Genomic DNA, 20,606 nt, shown 5'->3' on the forward strand with positions numbered 1-20,606 from the left:
TAAGTACCAGATACTTATATGTTCCCGGCCAACTGGGTTGTTCCACCCATGTTTGATTGTATCATTTATCCAACCAATAAACATGTATTGAATAACTGCTATGTGTTAGTCCTAAGAATAAAGAAATCTAAAAACTCATTATCTACCACCAACATAGTCTTTATGAAAGAAACAGACATAAAATATATTTTTACAATGGGGGAATGTGGCATTATGGGAACACACAGAGAAACAAGGAGGGACAACTCGAGAGGAAGGGAACTTACTATCTTACTAAGGTAGAACTTATCTGCCACATTTAGATTTTCAGCTTCATGACTGATATAGAGAGACTGTTCCTTGTTTATACTGAGGCTGTTTTGACCCTGCGACATTATCAGAAGTATGAGATAAGTGAAAATGATGGAACCTATTGGGCCAGAAAGGTGGGAGGAAGGGACACTGAAACATCTACCCCTCTTCTCTCATGGAAACATCTCTACCCAGTTGGCAGTTATCCTGTCATCTCTAACCAACCATGTAAAGGTGGAAGTTAAAGGTAATTAGAATGCAATAACTTTCCTCCTTGCTCTTTTAAATCTAAATTGAATGCTCATGAGGGGGCCCGTTCTGAAGCAGCTAATAAAAGAGCCATGGTTTTAATTCATACTGCATTCACTACCACATGGCATCGCCGTGTGTCTCTCTGTGTTGACTGAGCTATTTTTTTTTTTTTTATTGAAAAAGCATCAAACTGTGCCTCTGGTGTATGGGGTATGTGTGAGCATATATGTACGAGGTGCGACAGAAAAGACTATCAGTAATGAAGAGAATTCTTATTACTGTCACTCATTCGAGGAGATTCTTTTATTAACATTAACATCAGTTGCATGCCTTCTATGTGCCAGGCGCACAGAAACTGAATATACAGGGATTGGTAGATACTGAATATACAGAAAGAAGAAGACAAAAAAAAAAAAAGATATAGTTGCTGGTCCTTAGATAGTATTAGTTAAGGACTGTGATATCAAACTATAAACAGATAGCTTTAAGGTAAGCACGGGCTACTGAGAGAAAGACCTGGAAGTGAGGCAGAACCATTCTTCTTTTACAAATGAAGAAAATAAAGTCGGAAGAAAGAAGTTACTTGACTTACTTGACTTATATTTCCCCTGTTAGATGGCAATGCAAGAATTCAAGTCCAGTTCCACTTGACTCTAAACCTCTCTTTCCACATCTTATACTGCCTAGATATAAAGCAACCAGTCTAACTCTGAGTCATAAGACTTTTATATCATAGTACTGAAGCAAATATATCAAGTTTTAATTTTTTTAAATTTTTAAAAATATTTTATTTATTTATTCATGAGAAGTAGAGACATAGGCAGAGGGAGAAGCAGGCACCATGCAGGAAGCTTGATGTGGGACTCAATCCTGAAACCCTGGGATCACACCTTGGGCGGAAGCCAGATGCTCAACTGCTGAGCCACCCAGGCATCCCTAAGTTTTTAGACTAAATAAAAATGTAATGATTCTTTGCTTCAACAGTAAAGGACATTTCATGTTTTTGCTGCACAGAATCTTCTTAATCCTTGAAATGGCTGAGTGGATTTAGTAGGTCTTTTTCATAAAATCAAATATTTTAGATCTCCCAAGTTTTATCTATCTATCATCTATCTATCTATCTATCATCTATCTATCTATTTATTTATTGTTTTGCTTTTTTTTTTTTTAATTTATGATAGTCACACACAGAGAGAGAGAGAGGCAGAGACACAGGCAGAGGGAGAAGCAGGCTCCATGCACCGGGAGCCCGACGTGGGACTCGATCCCCGGTCTCCAGGATCGCGCCCTCGGTCAAAGGCAGGCGCCAAACCGCTGCGCCACCCAGGGATCCCTGTTTTGCCTTTTTTGACAACCTAGGGTAACTTAAAATTAAGGAATGTATACTATGCCCAATGAACCATAATAGTAGTGTATATGGCAGATCAAGCCTGGCTTTGTCAAAGAGAGGAGCTTTACTTTGAAATGTATTTCAAGGAATCAAACTTTGGTAACATATTCTAGGAAGTGTTGATCTAGATCACTGTTTTTTGTTATATATATATATATATATATATATATATATATATAGAGAGAGAGAGAGAGAGAGAGAGAGAGAGAGAGAAGCTTTTAAATATATATATATATATATATATATATATATATTTAAAAGCTTATTAACAAAAAGTCAATCTCTGATTCAATAGTTCTCACTATTTTTGGATATATTTTCTTCCTTTTATTCCTTAGACCATTTAATTTTTAGCTCATCAGATTTCTCCTCTTCTCTATCTCTTCATTGTAAAAGTCAATCATAGCATCATGGTTTCTCAGAGAAATCAGTTTCTCTGGAATTCAGTAATCATTCTAGAGCTGTTGACTTCCTCAGAGAGTCAAGCATCCTTGTTACTTTTTTTACTTACTGCTATTTTGTCATTTATTAGCTTCTACTGTGCTAACTGCATGTATCTGTCTTTTACACTACACTGTAAGCTTTCTGAGAACAAGGTCTGTACATCCTGTGTACACTGTATATGTCCTTTATATACTGAATTGAATGGATGAATAAATTATTAAATAATTTGATAAGTAAATTAAATCTCTCAAAATTTATTTACAGTGTGAATTTTCCCCTTAATCCATCTATTGATCTCTGGTTTATCAAGATGATCTTTACATGTCACTCCTTGAAACTTTCTTTCAGTCCCTACAAAGTCAGCTAGCCCTTTTCTATGTTCTGTGCTTTCTTTGCATTTTCTAAAAATCATGTTTCTACTATATTCTAATTTTTTATTAATGTGTTACCCACATAGATTATGAACTATATCTATATAGTAGATCCTCTATAAAGCCAAGCTCAAAACCCCTGATACTAAAGACCTCCCTGACTTTAGCATATCTTTGGAAGGAATGTAGGGATTCTAGAGTATTAACAGAGATCCTTCTGTTCATGTTATCTCTGCCACTTTCCAGCATTTCTGACAAGAATCACACAGCAGTCTTGAAGGACCACACCCACACATTCTTACTACCCCGGTCAAGGGTCCCCATCTCCAGACACCCTGGCTCCTAGGAAATCTCATCAAGTGCCCAGGTGCCAAATGTGTCTCCCTGTAATAGTGGCTCTCGCATTATGTCCCCAGTCACAGTCCCTTCTGCAAATTCCACTCATATCCACCAGCCAAGTTGACATTTGCATCAGAATGCAAATAGGCATATAAGACTTAACCAATAGTAAATGTCATCAGAGTAAAAATGGCTCCTCATTTTTTAAGTGACAGTTGAAAATGCAGACTTCACTATTCCCATGTCAATATCAGATAAATAATGCACTTTCATAAAGTCAGGTTCAGGAAGAAGCAAAAGGTTGTTGTAGGTCTATGGCAAACTGGAGAGCATATACCTCATTTAAATGGGGAAATCACTAGTTAACTTCAGCTCATTATTGCCATGTAAGAACATGGGCCACTAATGCCATATCTTCTTCTTTCCAAGAGATGCTAACAAAAAATCTTGTTTTAAAATACTGAGAACAGATGAGAGAAAGGGAGAGGTAGTTGAGAAGGAGAGAAAGAGAATGGAGAAAGAATAGGAAGAAAAGAAGAGGGAAAACATATCTATGGATCTGTAGGTTCTAGATAAAACTGCTCTGTGATTCCAGGCCTATAGGACAATTTACTTCAACATAATAAACTTAAATAAACACTTCTTTTTTCAAAAAAATATTTATTTACTTATTTGAGAGAGAAAGAGTTTGCATGCATGAGTGAAAGCATGGGGTGGGGACAGAGCAGAGGAAGAGGTAGAGAGAGAGAGAATCTCAAGGAGATGCCCCATTGATTGCAGAGCCTGATACAGAGCTTCATCACAGGAGCCTGAGATCATGACCTGAACCAAAATAAGGGTCAGATGCTCAACTGACTGAGTCACACAGACGCCCCTACATAAACATTTCTAATTATGTGTATTTGATAGTGGTTTTCCTTTTCTAAAAGGAAAAAGGTTTAGTCATAGTAAACATAAAGTTGGTTATATTTCTGTTTCAGATCCAGCTACCATTTATTGAGTTGATATATGTCATGCAACATGCTAAACTTTTATTAATATACTAATATTCAAAAATTTTATCAAAATAATAGATGTACATAGCTAAAAGTCAAACTGTCTACAAGCAATGCTCTAAACCCCCTTCCTCACATGTAATGTTTTGCAGAGGCAAACATACTTTAATGTTACTACCTTATCTCTAAGTTATGTTATATTGTTATTTATTGATTTTTAGATTCTGGTATTACCTATCTATGAAGATATGGTTCTTACACTTAAAAATAACATGCAGAATTCTCATTGCCCCCATCCATTCAACATAGTTTTATCCGAAGTATTGTTAGTTCAATATTCAGTATTTTTATATTTATTTGAGTATGTGAAACTGGTTCACTGCCTAGCCATATAGTATACTATAATTACTTTTTCTATGTTATCATACACTATGTTTTGTTTAAAGTTAATAGGATATATATTTACTTAGTTTTCTAGGCACTTTATAATTAAATTTCAAGTTCTCTTCCAGTTGTCCATATCTTTTCTCAATATATTCAAATACATCAGAATTCTCTCAGTTTTAGTGTACTGAGGACATCTCTCCAAGGCATTTTCACCTTCTTCACACACTCATTGCTATCTTTAGTGGATAGCTGTCATTTGGGACTCTCTCATCACTTTCATACCATTATCCCCAAATCCCTTCTCTTTTTCACCTTCTCTTTACTCCTTCTTCCTTCTCCCTTCCATTCCCTTAAATTAGATCATGCAGTTCCAGAATCTCATTTCTTCTCTTTCTTGGGTTACTCTTTGTTTTGGTGGAACATCTCCTCCAGGAGCTAAATGTTTGAGTCCTACCATGTATGCATATAAAATATCCTTATTTTACCCATAAAATTGATATATTTGACTATATATAGAATTCTAGATTAGTAATAACTTTCTTTTCCTAGCTCCAGTGTTGCTATTGATAAATTCATGCAAAATTATTTGGATTTCTAAACTTTCATATATTATGCATTTTTCCCCATTGTCTGGAATATTTTGGGATTTTCTTCTTCCCAGTGTTCTGAAATATTATAGTAGTGTACTTTCACATAGGTCAAATTTGTCCATTATGCAGGTTCATGAACAGGGACATTGATCAAAAAAGCATGTCCTTCAATTCTAGGACATTATCTAAGTGATTTGCTCTCTTTCTGATTATGTTTCTGGACATTTTAATTTGGTTTTGGACTTCCTAGATGAATCTTATCTTTTGTCTCCTCTGTATTTTGTTCTACTCTGCAATATTTCCTTACCTGTATCTTCCAGTTCTCCTTCTCATGGTTTTAATTTCTGAAGCCTCTTTTTTTAATTCCTAATTCTTATTCTTCATTAGTACTTTACATAATTTTTTGCTATGAAGGAAATGTTCTACGTTATATGCTTCTAAGTACAATACCTATTGGAACAGGATGTTTATTTTATTTAATTTTACTTAATTTGAACTTAAATAGGCATTTGTGGCTAAGACTACATGTTACATAGAACAGCCTATTTGGGGTTTTATATTCATAAGAAATATTAAGGACAGATTCTTTTGATCTTTCTATTTTCCTGCATAGTCTCTGTTCCTCCAGTTGCTTATTTCTCTTTGTTTTGGTCCGTTTTTTTTTTTTTTTAAGATTTTATTTATTTATTCATGAGAGACGCAGAGAGAGAGAGAGAGAGAGAGAGAGAGAGAGAGAGAGAGAGGCAGAGACACAGGCAGAGGAAGAAGCAGGCTCCATGCAGGGAGCCCTACATGGGACTCCATGCCAGGTCTCCAGAATCAGGCTCTGGGCTGAAGGCGGCGCTAAACCACTGAGCCACCTGGGCTGCCCTGGTCTGGTTTTCATATGAAAACTTGTGTGCATGCGTGCATGCGTGCGTGTGTAAGTGTGTGTGTGTGTAAGTGTGTTTAGTGACTTAACATCAGTATCTTTAAATGCTTCTCTTGATCTAAAACGTTTCATCGGGGTAGGTGGGGGGCAGGGTGGAATTCCAAGATCCAGAATGGAAGTCTAAACTAGCTATCCGGATTATGATAGTCAAGTAGGGGAGGAAGGCTGGATTTCAACTCTATTTTGTTATGCAAATTTTTACTTCTATTCATTATTTTCATTCAGTATCATATCCTGAAGCAAAGACACAATTTTACTTGGTCTAAAGAAATAATCTAATCTTCTGTTTTGATGGGAAGCAAAAGAAAGGAATCCTGTTGTTTAGTCACATAGTCTAGATGATGGAATAGGAGGATCTAGCCTCTTCTTAAAGAGGCTTTCAACCAATTTTATCCTCCCCCACTTGCTCCTACTCCTGTTTCCAGAAGTCCCTCGTGCTGCATATTCTTGAGTGATTTAAAGATCTCTGGCACAAACACGGTTGCTTTCCAATTGTCCCAGTAAATGGCTTAGAATTCAGTTTTCTCATGTCAGCTAAATCAATTCCTACTCATCTTCTGTTTTCCAGCTTCCTTTTCTTTTTTCTTTCTACTCTTCTGTTCTCTTTATCCTGGTAAATTTCTGCTTCTTTGTACTTTTACTATTTAACCTTTTACTATTGTTTCAGGTGGCTTTCAGAAGGGAGAGAGATGAATTTTTTCCCCAATATTCCACTTTTAACTAGGACACTCTAAACTCTTTGAATACCTTCTGTAAGTCATTTCTCCCAATCCATTGTAGATTGCTATCATAATCCCAATTAAACTGATGAAGCTGAGGCTCAAAAATATGAGCAATTTGACTAAAACCTTATGGATCAAACTCTCATTCATCTGCATCACGGTTTCTGTTCACTCATCTGGCAAGAAGGTCACACAATAGAGTAACAATGCCAGATAGTCTCTGCTACTGACATGGCAATATGGCATATGTGTGTGTGTGGTGTCTTTTTTTTTTTTTTAATACGGTGTTCAAAATGCTGCCAAAAGGAACAATGTGATCACTAGACTCTGAAGGTGACTCCACGAGGATGGGCAGGCTTTGCTGCATTCTCCCAGACACACATGGGCTCTTCCTCCATAATCTATAGGCACATAACATTGAGCCAAGAGGGTTCTTCCTTTTTGTTACTATTATTTGTTTGATTCTGTTAGTCAGGCCTGTGATTTTGTTCTCTTACCCCATTTTGCTGACAGTCTTGTGGGAGTATGTGAAAACACTGTGAGTGACATGTTTATTTATGTACCTAATCTGGGACGACACTGTGACAAGCAGCAGGGATGTATTTTTTCAAGCAGACTTTCTGCGTCGCTTGTCAGCTCCTTATTATGAGGTGGTTGAGTTTACTGCATTTTTAGTTATATTTGAACGCCTAATAATTCCACAGCACATTAACTATAATTTGTGAATTATATCTATCTTCTAAGAATGCATCACTTTATATCTCTTAGTAAAACAATTCATGTGAATCTACCTACATCAGAAGGCTTCTGAGATTTTATTACCAGGCAGATGATTATACTTATCATCATTTGGCTTTTTAAAGCTCCTCTGGAAATATCTTACCATATCTATTGTCTCCTTCTATCTCAACACTTTGGCCCTCTGGGATAGCCCTTGTGACTTCTTCTCAAAATCATGGCAGTCTAGCTGTCACCTCAAATTCTGTATGTCTCAAACTAACCTCATTATCTATACCTCTCATGACCCTCTGCTCAAACCTCTTTCTTTTGGGATCTCCCTCTTTCAGTTAATGGAAGCTCCACCCTTCCTATTGTCTTGAACAGAAATATTTGTGTCATCTTCAGATCCACCTCTTCAACATCTTCCCCCTATGAATCATTGTCAAATCCTGTCACTTCTACCTGGAAATGTATTTCATGCCTGCTTTGGACTCAGCCATGGCACAGGGCCTTACCTTTTCTGTTCTGAATTACTGCTACATTCTTCCTCTGGCCTTTTTGTCCCTAGCTTGAATTTTGCCATGTTACTGACATAAAAAGCAGTTCATTGCAGAAAAGTTGGGAAACACAAACCAAAAAAGTAAAAAGTAAAAGTAAGCATTGCCCAAATATCTATTACTAGAGATAATCACTGCTTGGTACATATCCTTTCAGATAAAGATAAACATAAATGTCAATATAACTATGCATGCAATACCTGTGATATAGATATGTATTATATAATGTTATGTTATTATAAACTATACCTTTAAATGACTAAATCTGAATTACTGAATGATGTTCATAGAACTCATATATTTTGCTACTCTCTTGCTTAAAAATCTTCAATGGTGTCTTGGTAACAAGAATGCATTCCAGAACTCAGCAAGTAATTAGGCCCTGCAGAATTGGCCTGACTTACTTCTCTGACCTCATTTTCTACTACATTTACTTAATCCCATGGGTCTATTTGCTGTTCATTTAAAACAGCAAAAGCCACCCACTTTGGAGCCTCAGCATCTTTGCTGGATTTGAGTCCTACTCCCTGACTTGTCTGTATAGCCCCTGACATTGCCACCTATCAAAATTCTCCTTGGGCTAGATGTAGCCACTCTAACTCCACTTGTTTTGAAAAAGTTTCACTGATTTGGCCTATCAGAATGGCTGAACTTCCTTTAGAGTTTTCATAGATCTTTTGAGCAGGTACATATTACATATATATTTCCTTGTGGGATAAACTGGAAGCCTTTGAACCATAAAGGCTTGATTCTATATCCTACTAGTTGTGCTATCCTGAAGGACTTAATCTCTCTAGGCCATAGAAAAGGGCCAACTAGTGCCATTATATAGATAGGGAAATGAAGGTGAGAGAAGTAAATGTTTTGCCCAGGGCAGCCTGGGTGGCTCAGAGGTTTAGCACCGCCTTCTTCCCAGGGCATGATCCTGGAATCCTGGGATCGAGTCCCACGTCGGGCTCCCTACATGGGGCCTGCTTCTCCCTCTGCCTGTGTCTCTGCCGCTCTCTCTGTGTCTATCATGAATAAATAAATAAAATCTTTAAAAAAAATAAATGTTTTGCCCAGTGTCACACAACTGATTAGAGTTGGAACTGGCAATCATTATCTCTTTGATAATCAAAGCCTATGACTGGCATGTTGTGCCAATTCTATAGTTTCTCTCTCTTAAAGGAAACTGGTATAGGTGCACTCCCTAGAGCTGTTCAGGGATTTCACTTCATACTATAACACCTCATTTAGTGAGCATGAAGAGTGCTATATTAACACACTGAATTAGTTTCTTGGGCTGCCCTAACAAGTTAGCATAAACTAAATGGCTTAAAGCAATAGAAATCTGTTATTTCACATTTTGGGAAGCTAGAAGTCCAAAGTGAAGATTTTGTCGAGACCATGCTTTTCTGAAGGCTCTAGGTAAGGATCTTTCCTTATCTCTTCCTAGTTTCTAATGTTTGTCAGAAATCCTTGGCATTCTTTGGCTTGTTTTTCAATATATGCCTGCTGTCACAAGATCTTTTACATGAGTCATGCCTTTACATGGCCTTCTTATAAGGACACCAGTTACTGACTTTAGGACACTTAATAGAGTATGGCCTCACCTTAACTTAGTTATATCTTAAAAAAGAAAACAACCTATTTTCAAATATAATATTCATAGGTACTGAGGTTTAGGATTTGAATGTATCTTTCTTGTGATGGTAGATACTGTTTAAAGGTATTTACCTATATCCCTTCATATAAATTTGTACTTTCATTATTGATTCATTTGACAAGATCAAGTTTCCAGGCAATGGATAGACCTCTATAACACTTCTACTAGGTAAGAGAACAAATACTAGTATGTCATTACTGTTGTCAATTAATAGGAATGGGCAGTAGATAGGTTTGTTTGTTTCTTTTCTATTTTCTTATAGAGAAATTTACTGGCTAAACCTGACATTATGCAAAAGATTACAATGATAGAAACAGAAAGTTAAGGAAGGTGGATGAAAAGGAAAAGAATAGTAGACAATATTCAATTTATCAAGGCCAACATACTGAAATTTTAATTTTAATCTATAATTTATATAATATACCAGTGATATATATATATATATATATATATATATTTAAGTTTTCCTATAGTGTCGTCTCCCTACATAATTTGTTGTTGTGTTTTTTTAAAGAAAAGTAACTGCTTATTACTGCTGGTTTTCAAATTACCATAAGTCGTTTGTCCAGTATTTTTTTCTTGTATCTGATAACCTGGGTTTAAAATATTCACAATAAATGAAAATTTATAAAGACATGCACTAAATTTGTTTTCATAATAGCACGCACATACCTACAGCAATTTTAATAATTCTTTCAGATGCAGGTGTTCATGTTGGTGGCTGACTGCATTTACTACCTAATTCCACCCATTTCAGATCAGCATCTTGGCCTTGCTTCCTTCTCTATTAAAGCAGTTGCCCTAGAAAACTGACTAGCTCTCACCCCCCATAGTGGTACCTGTGTTCCCATGCCTCTCTGCCTTTGCTCAATCTTTGCTACACTCTCTTTTCTGGCCAGAGAAATTTACATATTTCTAGAACAGAGAGACAATGATATTTCTCCCATGAAGACTCTCAAGAGAATTTACCACTCCATTTTTTAAATTTTATTAGATGTTTCTATTTACACATGGATTGAATACTTACGTTACTCTGTCTTAATTACAAAGAATTCATGACAGGGTTTGTAAATCTCTATAGTGCCTAGGATAGAGTTCAGCACATGCCTATTTGCTCCTCACTTTTACCCAAGAGAAAGTTCTGATTTTGTTGACCAATAAAAAGACAAATTCACTCAGGGTTAGGAGTGATGGTCGAGTGGTCAGTTAAAGGCTTGTCATGTGTTCTAGGCACAGTGCAATATACTGGGGCTATAAAAAGATGAGTAAGAAAATGTTTCTGATCTCAGGAAGATCACAGTCATATATCGGATTGGTTAAGTAACTGACATAACAGAATAATAAGAGCTCAAATGCTGCACATATAGTGTCCTACACATATAGTATCCTACAGTAATCACATAAGAAGCACACATGGGAGTATCTACATCAGTCTAAGGCAAGAACACTACAAGAAAATCTTGAACAATAACAGACAGGGAACCAGGACAAGGGAGGAAAAGTAGATGGGCATTCCAACTATAGGAAAGAGAGTGAATCACAGAGAAGCATGATAGATAACAGAGTGCTCGAAAAACTGTAAGCCCACTGCAGAAGAGACTTGGTGACTTGATTTCCACCCCCAAATAGCAAAGTAGTACAGAAATCATTCCGTATTCAGATTCTTATTTACCTATAGGATGTGCATATGTTTAAATATGTGTGTGCAGGAAAGCAGGTGATGTGCTTCCCTCTGATTCTACAGAGTAAAAATACACAGGAGAGTGGAGGACAAAATGTCCATTATGGGTTTTTTTTTTCACCACAAGAACAGTCTAACAAGAAGATTTCCACCAGGCATCTGCCACCTCTAGTAAATTTTTTGGAATGGTTACAAAAATGCATATCCAAGTCATAAAGATTTAACGAAATATTCTCCTGCCATTTATAGTAATGCTACCAAATGACAAGTTCAAATTACTTGTTGTGATTACTCTTCATCTGGGCAAAACACATGTTGTAAAGTATGCACAAGATCCAATTACATCGATTGCAATGACACAGAATAACAACACCAGAAAAAAGGTAATCACACACAATACACACATACTGTTTAGAATTTTCCCAAATGCATTTTTTTCTTTTGTCTTTCTTTCTTTTTTTGTATTACAATCTGCTCATCATTTGGACTCACAACTAACTCTTTGCTCTGCTTTGCTTTTTCATAATGTGCAAAGTAACAGCTGACTGGTCAAAATGGTCAATAAAATAAATATTCTATTTCTAAACCATATCCCTCTCCTTGCCATTATGCCTACATATTTGGTCACTAAATAGACTTTTTTGCCTATGTGTCCTCAAAATCACTAAGTGCAATTTAGAATTCATTACCTGCCCCGATCATCCCAATACTTCCAACTCAAAACTAGCACATTCAACAGTGTTCTCAATCTCAATTTACTGCATTACTACTTAAACTAGAAACTTCTGAGTCTCTCTCCTACCTACATCTTGTAGGACACCAAATATTGTTAATGGTATTTGATAGATATACTTTATGTTTATTGTCTTTTTCCAGTCTCCATTTTTACTGTCTTAATTCAGGTCCTCATCATATTTTATCAGGACATTGCAAAATGAAATATATGTTTAAGTGAAGTCATCATTCCATTTATGTACTTGCTTTCTTCTTTGGTGGCATTATTATCAACATCATGCGGGAGCTAATGATTGTGTTAGATGTTGTCCCTTTTCCTTCCTTTATCTATAAACAAATATGGTAATATGGTAACTTCCTAAATATCCCTGATATCTGTTCATGTCTTTCAATCTCATTTCTGCTGCTCTAGTTCATATTTTAAATATTTGTCACATGAAATATTGCAAATGAATTGATCTTTCACTCACAAAGTCTCCCCTAATCTTCCTAAAATTAGAAAGTTCTTTTTGTTTGTTTGTTTTTCCCCACAATGAATCTAAACAGATAAGAACTGTGGACTTTCAAAAATCCAAGAAAATACAATCTAGGAGATATGAGCTGGGATTCAGCATCAATATTTTTCACAACTTAAGCAGAGGATGGTGGCCTTGCTAAGGCAGGAAGCAACAACTGCAGGTTGGGGCAGCTGGAATTTGTAAGAGATAGAGAGACACAAAGTAGTACTAAAAATAAGGATAGGAGGTCCTTTACTCTTTGGCTAAATACCAAGTTACACATGTGTATAGTGAGATTTTTCAAGGCCAGGAGGAGAACAGCTACTAGGAAGCTGCAAGGAAGTAGAAATCCCTCTGACAGTACAATATTGAAAGATACAGACACTTTGAGCAGTCCAGATGAGTAACTCTCCTGAATAACCCAGGTATTGAATTTAGGACTCCTCAATAAAACAAAAAGCAAAACAAAAAAAAAAACAAACAAACAAACAAAAAAAAACACTTTTTAGAAAAAGAGTTACATCGGTCTTATAATAAGGACTATGGTAGAATCATCTTCACAAAACTTAAAATCAGATTTTTTAATGAATCAATCTGATTTTCCAGTAAATTATGTCAGAATAAAAATCAACAGTTTCCAAAGAAAAACAAACAAAATTTAAAATCTTTTCAATATAATACCCACAATGGTCAAATACAATAACAAATTATTTGACACATGAAAAAGCAGAAAAATATAATATTTAAAATTTAAATTATTTAAATATTAAAAAGAGCAAACATAAATATATCCAGAGATGTTAAAATTAGCAGAAAAAGACTTTAAAGCAATGAATAGAAAATATGAACAGAAATGGAAACTATCAGAAAAGAGAAAAATTATAAAAGTAAAGCACACAGCATCTGCAATGAAATATCCTCAGTAAGCATTTACCATTAGATTGGACACTTCAAAAGAAAATAGAAATAAGCTTGAAGACATGGCAATAGAAATTCTACAGACTAAAGCATAAAGAGTTAAAAGACTGGAGATGGGAAGGTGGAGGGTGGGGGAATACATCCTCATTCATCTGTTTGAAAATACCTAACAGCCAAAATTTCTGATGGGAGTACCAGAAGAGAATGAGAAGCAGGAAAATGTTAAAGGAATGATGAAAACAGCTCTTCTGGGGAAGATGGCAGAGTAGGAAGACCCTAGACTCACTCTGCCCCACAGTTACAACTAAATAGCACTCACATTAGTGTAAATAACCCAGAAAACCACCCAAAGATTGGCAGGATAGATTCCACAACTAAATGTAAAGAAGAGACCACTCTGAAGAGAAGAGGAAAGGCAGAGACACAGTTGGGAACTAAACAGACTTGTGGGACTGTCCGTGGGGAGGAAGGCACACCACTGGCACAAGGAGAGGAGAGAAAAAGACCCCCACAACTGGGAAAGATGAATTCTCATAACATTTGGCTTTGGAAACCATAGAGGCTGAATTTTGTGAGTTGTTACAACCAGCACGACTTAAAAGATGGGATTAAAAAAAAAAAAAAAAAGCAGCTCAGCTCTGGGTGAGCAGGTGGGCTAGAGGAAATGGAGTCCCTACCCTTGGAGATACAGCATAGAAGCCGAAGGTTCAAAGGCACCTGGGGCATATAGAAGGGTTATTTGGAAGAAATCATTGGGAAACTCCTTTAGGAAGAAAGGAAATGTCAGATACCATTTCCCTCTTCTGCCTCCGGCCAACATAAACACCTACCCATCTGCTGGACTTGCTGCTTAACTTGTCAGTACCCTACACTGTGCTTTACCAATCCACTTCTCTGAACAGCCTGCCTCAGTCCAGTCACTGCAGTACCCCTCCTGCAGAGGACTGGTAGTACTCAAAGCTTGTTAGCACCACCACTGTACCCCATTGCTCCCTGTGCTATGCTTTTGCAAATCCACCCTCTCCAATACAGGGTGGTGCCACAGGTCTGGCAGTAAAGCCCCTACAGTGGCCAGCACCACTCAAGGTTACTTCTGCCTCAGAGAGAGGGAAAGATAACCATATATATCAGTCAGACAGGGGGACCAGTAGTGGGCTGGAGGCAGACAACTGGTCTAACTGCAGACTCTGCCCACCAATAAAAGCTTCTCAGGTGACAATATAAGGAATGTGCCTTGCAGTTTGGTGCTATTACACCTCTGGCAAATGCCTGGTCTGAATCAAGTCAAGTCCAAGGAATCCTTAGATTGGCCTACTAATATCATAGGGACTAAATACTGCCCACAGTAGGCAAATAAAGCCATTGAAGACAACTAGACTGAAGGAAAAAGCAGCTCAGCCACAAAAGCACAGTGCACATCACATATAGAACACACTCCTGAGATGCCAGGATCTGGTGAAAGAGACACCACATAGCAGGGTACTACAAGATCTCTTTTAGATAAAGACACTACTTTCAGGTGCAGGAGACAGCTATCATTCCTAACACACAGAAACAGACATAGACAGTTTAGACAAAATCAGAAGGCAAAGGAATATGCCTGAAGTAAAAAATAGGACAAAACCACAGCAGGAGACCTAAGTAAAACATATAGAAATAATATGCCTGATAGAAAATTTAAAGTGATGATCATAAAGATACTGGATCTGAGAAGGGTGCAAGATATCAGTGAAACTCTTAACGAAGAGTTAACATGAAAAAGGACCCATCAGAGATGAAAAAATACAATAAATGAAATTAAAAATACATGAGATGGACTAAATAGAGGGTAGAGAAGCAGAGGAATGAATTAGTGACCTGGAAGACAAAGTAATAGAAAGTAATCAAGCTGAGCAGATGAGAGAAAGAAAGCTATGCAAAATGAGAATAGACCTAGGGAACTCAGTGACTTCATCAAGCATAATAACATTCATATTATAGGGCTCCCAGAAGGAGAAGAAAAATAAAAGGAGGCAGAAAATTTATTTGATAAAATAACTGCTAAAAATTCCTGAAGCTGGGGAAAGAAACATATATCCACATCCAGGAAGCACAGAGATTCCCCCAAGGAAGTTCAAAACCAGACACATAGTAATTAAGATAGAAAAATGTAGTGATAAAGAGGGAATTTTTTAAAGCAGCAAAAGAAAAGAAAGCAATTACATACAAGGGAAGCCTCATAAAGCTATCAGGGGATTTTTCAACAGAAACTATGCAGGCCAGAAGAGAGTGGCATGATAAATTCAAAGTGCAAAAGGAAAAAAAAAAAAGAAAAAGAAGAATCTGCAGCTAAGAATATTCTATCCAGCAAGGCTATTATTTAGAATAAAAAGGTAAAGTTTTTCCCAAACAGAAGTTAAAGGAATTTAAGCCCTCTAAGACAGCCCTTCAAGAAACGTTAAAGGGCAGTTTGTGAGTGGAAAGGCAGCAAGTTTGAATAATGGAAGTAGGAAGCAAAAAAAGCAGTAACAATAATTATGTCTGTAAAAATAATGAAGGGACTCACAAAATAAAAGGATGAAAAATATGATACAATATGTCTAAAATGTGTGTGGGGGGAAAGGAATAAAGAATGGGTTAAAACTTAAAATGGCCATCACTGTAATATAGATAGCTACATGAAGAAGCATTATATATAAACTGAACAGTAACCAAGATAAAAACGAGTGATAGACACACAAAATATAAAGAGATAAGAATCTAAGTATGTCACTAAAGAAAGTCAACTAATTATGAAAGAAGAGAACAAGAAAAGAAAGGAACAGAGGAAAACTATAAAAAACTACTATAAAACAGGTAAGAAATGGACAATAAATACATACCTATCAATAATTATTCTGAATGTAAATGGACTAAATGCTCGAATCAGAAGACATAGGGTGATGGAATGGTTAGAAAAGACAAGACCCAGGATGCCTGGGTGGCTCAGTGGTTGAGTGTCTGCCTTTGGTTCAGGGTGTGATCCTGGAGTCCCGGGATGGAGTCTCACATTGGGCTCCCAGCGAGGAGCCTGCTTTTCCTTCTATCTATGTCTCTGCCTCTCTCTCTGTGTGTTTCTCATGCATAAATAAATAAAATATTTTTTTTTAAAAGACAAGACCCATTTATATGTTGCCTATATGAGGCTCAATTCAGACCTAAAGTAAAAAATAGGTCTGGTTGAAAGTAAAAGAATGGATAAGTTTTTATCATGCAAATGAATGTCAAAAGAAGGTTGGGGTGGCAGTATTAATATTGCACAAAATAGACTTTAAAACAAAAAAAAGTAAGAAGAGGCAAAGAAGGACACTGTATAATCATTAAAGAAACAATGCAACAAGAAGATAAAGCAATTATAAATATTTATGCACCCAACATAAGAGTGCCCAAGTACTTAAGGCAGTTAATACCTCACTTATATCAAAGGATAGATCAAACAAACAGAAAATCCACAAGTAAACAGTAGCTTTCAATGACGCATTGGCCCAGATATATACAGAACATTCCATCTTAAAACAGCAGAATACACATTCCTTTCAAGTGCACATGGAACATTCTCTAGAATAGATCACACATTAAAGACTTGCAAAACAAGTCTTAACAAATTTAAAAAGATGAGTCTTTCCATGTATTTTTTCTGACTACAACACTATGAAATTAGAAATCAACCACAAGAAAAAATCTGGAAAGAACACAAATACACAGAGGTTAAATAACACACTAGTGAATAATGAATGAGTCAACTAAGAAACCAAAGAGGAAATCAAAAATACATGCAGACAAATGAAAATGAAAACACAATGGTCTAAAATCTTTGGGATGCAGCAAAAACAGTTCAAAAAAGGAAGTTTATAGCAACACAGGCCTACTTCAATAAGGAAGAAAACATTCAAAAAGCAACCTAATTTTTTACCTAAAAGAGCTAACGTAAAATATGAACAAACAGAACCCAAAAGTAGTAGAAGAAAATAAATAATAAAGATTAGGAGAGAAATAACTTAAATAAAAACTAAAAAAAAAAAAAAATGAAAACAAAAACAAGAGAACAGATCAATAAACCAAGATCTGGTTTTTGAAAAGATAAACAAAATTGATAAAACATTAGCAAGATTTATCAAAAGAGAGAGAACTCAAACAAGCAAAATGGGAAATGAAAGAGGAGAAATAACAGACACCACAGAAATACAGATTATAAGAGAATATGAAAAATTATACGCCAACAAATTGAACAACCTAAGAAAAATGGAAACATATCATCTTCCAAATTTGAATCAGGAAGAAATAGAAAATTTGAACAGATCTATAACCAGCAATAAAATTGAATTGATAATCAAAAAACTTACTACAAGCAAAAGTCCACTGGTAAATTCTACCAAACATTTAAAAAGTTAATATCTATTCTTCTCAAACTACTGCAAAAACTAGATGAAAAAAGACTTCCGAATTCATTCTAAGAGGACTCAATTAGCCTGGTACTAAAACCAGATAAACACACCAACAAAACAAAACAAAACAAAACAAAACAAAACAACTATAGGTTAATATCTCTGGTGGACATAGGTGTAAAAATCCCGAATCAAATAATTCATTAAAAAGTAATTTGCCATGATCAAGGGGGATTTATTCCCAGATGCAGGAGTGGTTGAATATTCACAAATCAATCAGTGTGATACATCACATCAATAAGAAAAAGGATAAAAATCATATATTCATTTCAATAGATGTAGAAAAAGCACATGAAAAAGTACAACAATATCCATTCATGATAAAAACCCTCAAGAAAGTAGTTTTAGAGGGAACACACCTTAACATAATAAAAGCCATATATGAAAAACCCACTATGAACACCAAACTCAATGGGGGAAAACTGAGAACTTTCCCTCTAATATCAGGAACAAGATGAGGATGTCCACTCTCATCACTTTTGTTCAAACTAGTACTAGAAGTTCTAGCCACAGCAATCAGACAAGAAAAAATAAAAGACATCCAACTTGGTAAAGAAGAAGTAAAACTTTCATTATATGCAGATGACATGATAATATATATGGAAAACCCTAGACTCCACATGAAAATTACTAGAGCTGATAAATGGATTCAGTAAGGTCATAGCATATACAATCAATGTACAGAATCTGTTGCATTTTTATACACTAATAATGAAGCAGCAGAAAGATACGTTAAGAAAGTGATCCCATTTACAATTGCACCAAAAATAATAAAATACCTAGGAATAAACTTAACTTAAAGGAAATAAATACCTAGGAATAAACTTAACTTAAAGAGGTGAAACCAAGGCGAGCTTGTCAAGCAAAAGCTGAAACCTCATTTCTCAGGAAAAGATGTCTCTTGAAAGAATTCAAAAGCACCAAGATATTGAAACCAAAGAAATTTATGCTCAGAGGTAGCTTCTAATAAAAGAGAGAGATTTGCTAAGAGGCAGAGAAGCAGAGCTGAAGCAATGAATCGAAACTTTTGAATTGGCTCAGAGGCTACAAGAAGAAGAAAATTAAAGCATAACTGACACATTAGCAAGCAGGAGCTGAATGTAAAGAGAATTAGGAGAGCTATAACTAGAAGTTCAGGAATGAACTTCTCAAGTATCAACCTGAAGTGAAAGACTGCTCTATCACCAGAACTAACAGGCTGATTGAAGATGAAAGGAAGAATAAAGAAAAAGAAAAAAAAAAAAAAAAAGCTGCACATGTGCAAGAGAAGCTCACAGCTATTAATTCAAAAAAGGAAGAACCTAATCACTCTGTAAATGGTGTCAAAGAGCTTGAGCTTGAATTAGAGTCTGTCAAAGCCCAATCTTTGGCAATAACAAAGCAAAACCACCTGCTGAAAGACAAGGTAAAAGAGATGAGTGACTATTTGTTACTGAAAGAAGGGAAACTAGAGCTTCAGGCACAAAATTAATTACAAAACAACTGCAAGAGACTAGAGATGAAAACATGTATCTCCTAAACCACAAAGCTCAGCTATCTCCTGAGCCTGAGCTCAATAAAAGGATTTTTTTTTTCAGAAAGAACTGAAGAAAGCAGACAATGTTATTGCATTTGAGCATAAGCAGTTCAAAACACAAAAACAGGCCATGCAAAAAGAACTGCAAAGTGAAATTGAACATTCTGACCAATGAAGGCCCAGATTCTTGATTACAATGACTCTGTGAAGAAGTCACCTATACAGGTTACCAGCCAGCCCTAGAGAATGAAGTGTACTGCAACCCAAAACAGTCTCTGAGCAATTATTCTGTCAGTGGACTACTGAGTGGCAAGATGGTGGTACCTTGTGATGGTGATATAAGTGGGGATTTCTTGAAAAATCCTCTCTCAAACAGGAAAGGCTGATGGCAGTTATACCAAGGATCCCAAGCTATGAAAGAAATTGAAGATGACACAAACACATGAAGAGATATGCCATGCTCGTGGATGGGAAGCACAAATACTGTCAAAATGTCTATACTACTCAAAGCAATCTACAGATTTAAGGCAATCCCTATCAAAATACCATCAGCATTTTTTCACAGAACTAGAACAAGAAATACTAAAGTAGAACCAAAGGAGACCCTGCATAGCCAAAACAATCTTGAAAGGGAAAAACAAAACCGTAGGTATCAGAATTCTAGATTTCAAGTCATATTACAAAGCTGTAGTAATCAAAACAGTATGGCACTGCCATAAATATAGATACACAGATCAATAGAACAAGATATAATGCCCAGAAACAAACCCACAATTATATGTTCAATTAATCTTTGACAAAAGAGGCAAGAATATGCAATGGAGAAAAGACAGTGTCTTCAACAAATGGTGTTGGGAAAACTGGACAGCCACATACAAAAGAATGAAATTAGGCCACTTTCTTACACCATACACAAAAATAAATTCAAAGTGGATTAAAGACCTAAATATGAGATCTGAAACCATAAAAATCCTAGAAGAATGCACACACAGTAATTTCTTTTACATGGGCTTGTAGCAACATTTTTCTAGATGTGTCTTCTAAGGCAAGGGAAATAAAAGCAAAATTAAACTACTGGGAATTCATCAAAATAAAAAGCTTCTGCACAGCAAAAGAAAATCAAGAAAACTAAAAGGCAACCTACAAAATGAGAGAAGAT

At 36.0% G+C, this 20,606-nt stretch overlaps 1 pseudogene; it reads left to right on the forward strand.

The window, feature by feature from the left end:
- The first annotated feature begins 399 nt into the window (after positions 1 to 399).
- On the forward strand, positions 400 to 19,874 carry LOC121476184 (annotated as a pseudogene).
- Positions 19,875 to 20,606: the final 732 nt, after the last annotated feature.

The sequence above is a fragment of the Vulpes lagopus genome, chromosome 15 (assembly GCF_018345385.1).
Source record: "Vulpes lagopus strain Blue_001 chromosome 15, ASM1834538v1, whole genome shotgun sequence".
Classification (NCBI taxonomy): domain Eukaryota; kingdom Metazoa; phylum Chordata; class Mammalia; order Carnivora; family Canidae; genus Vulpes; species Vulpes lagopus.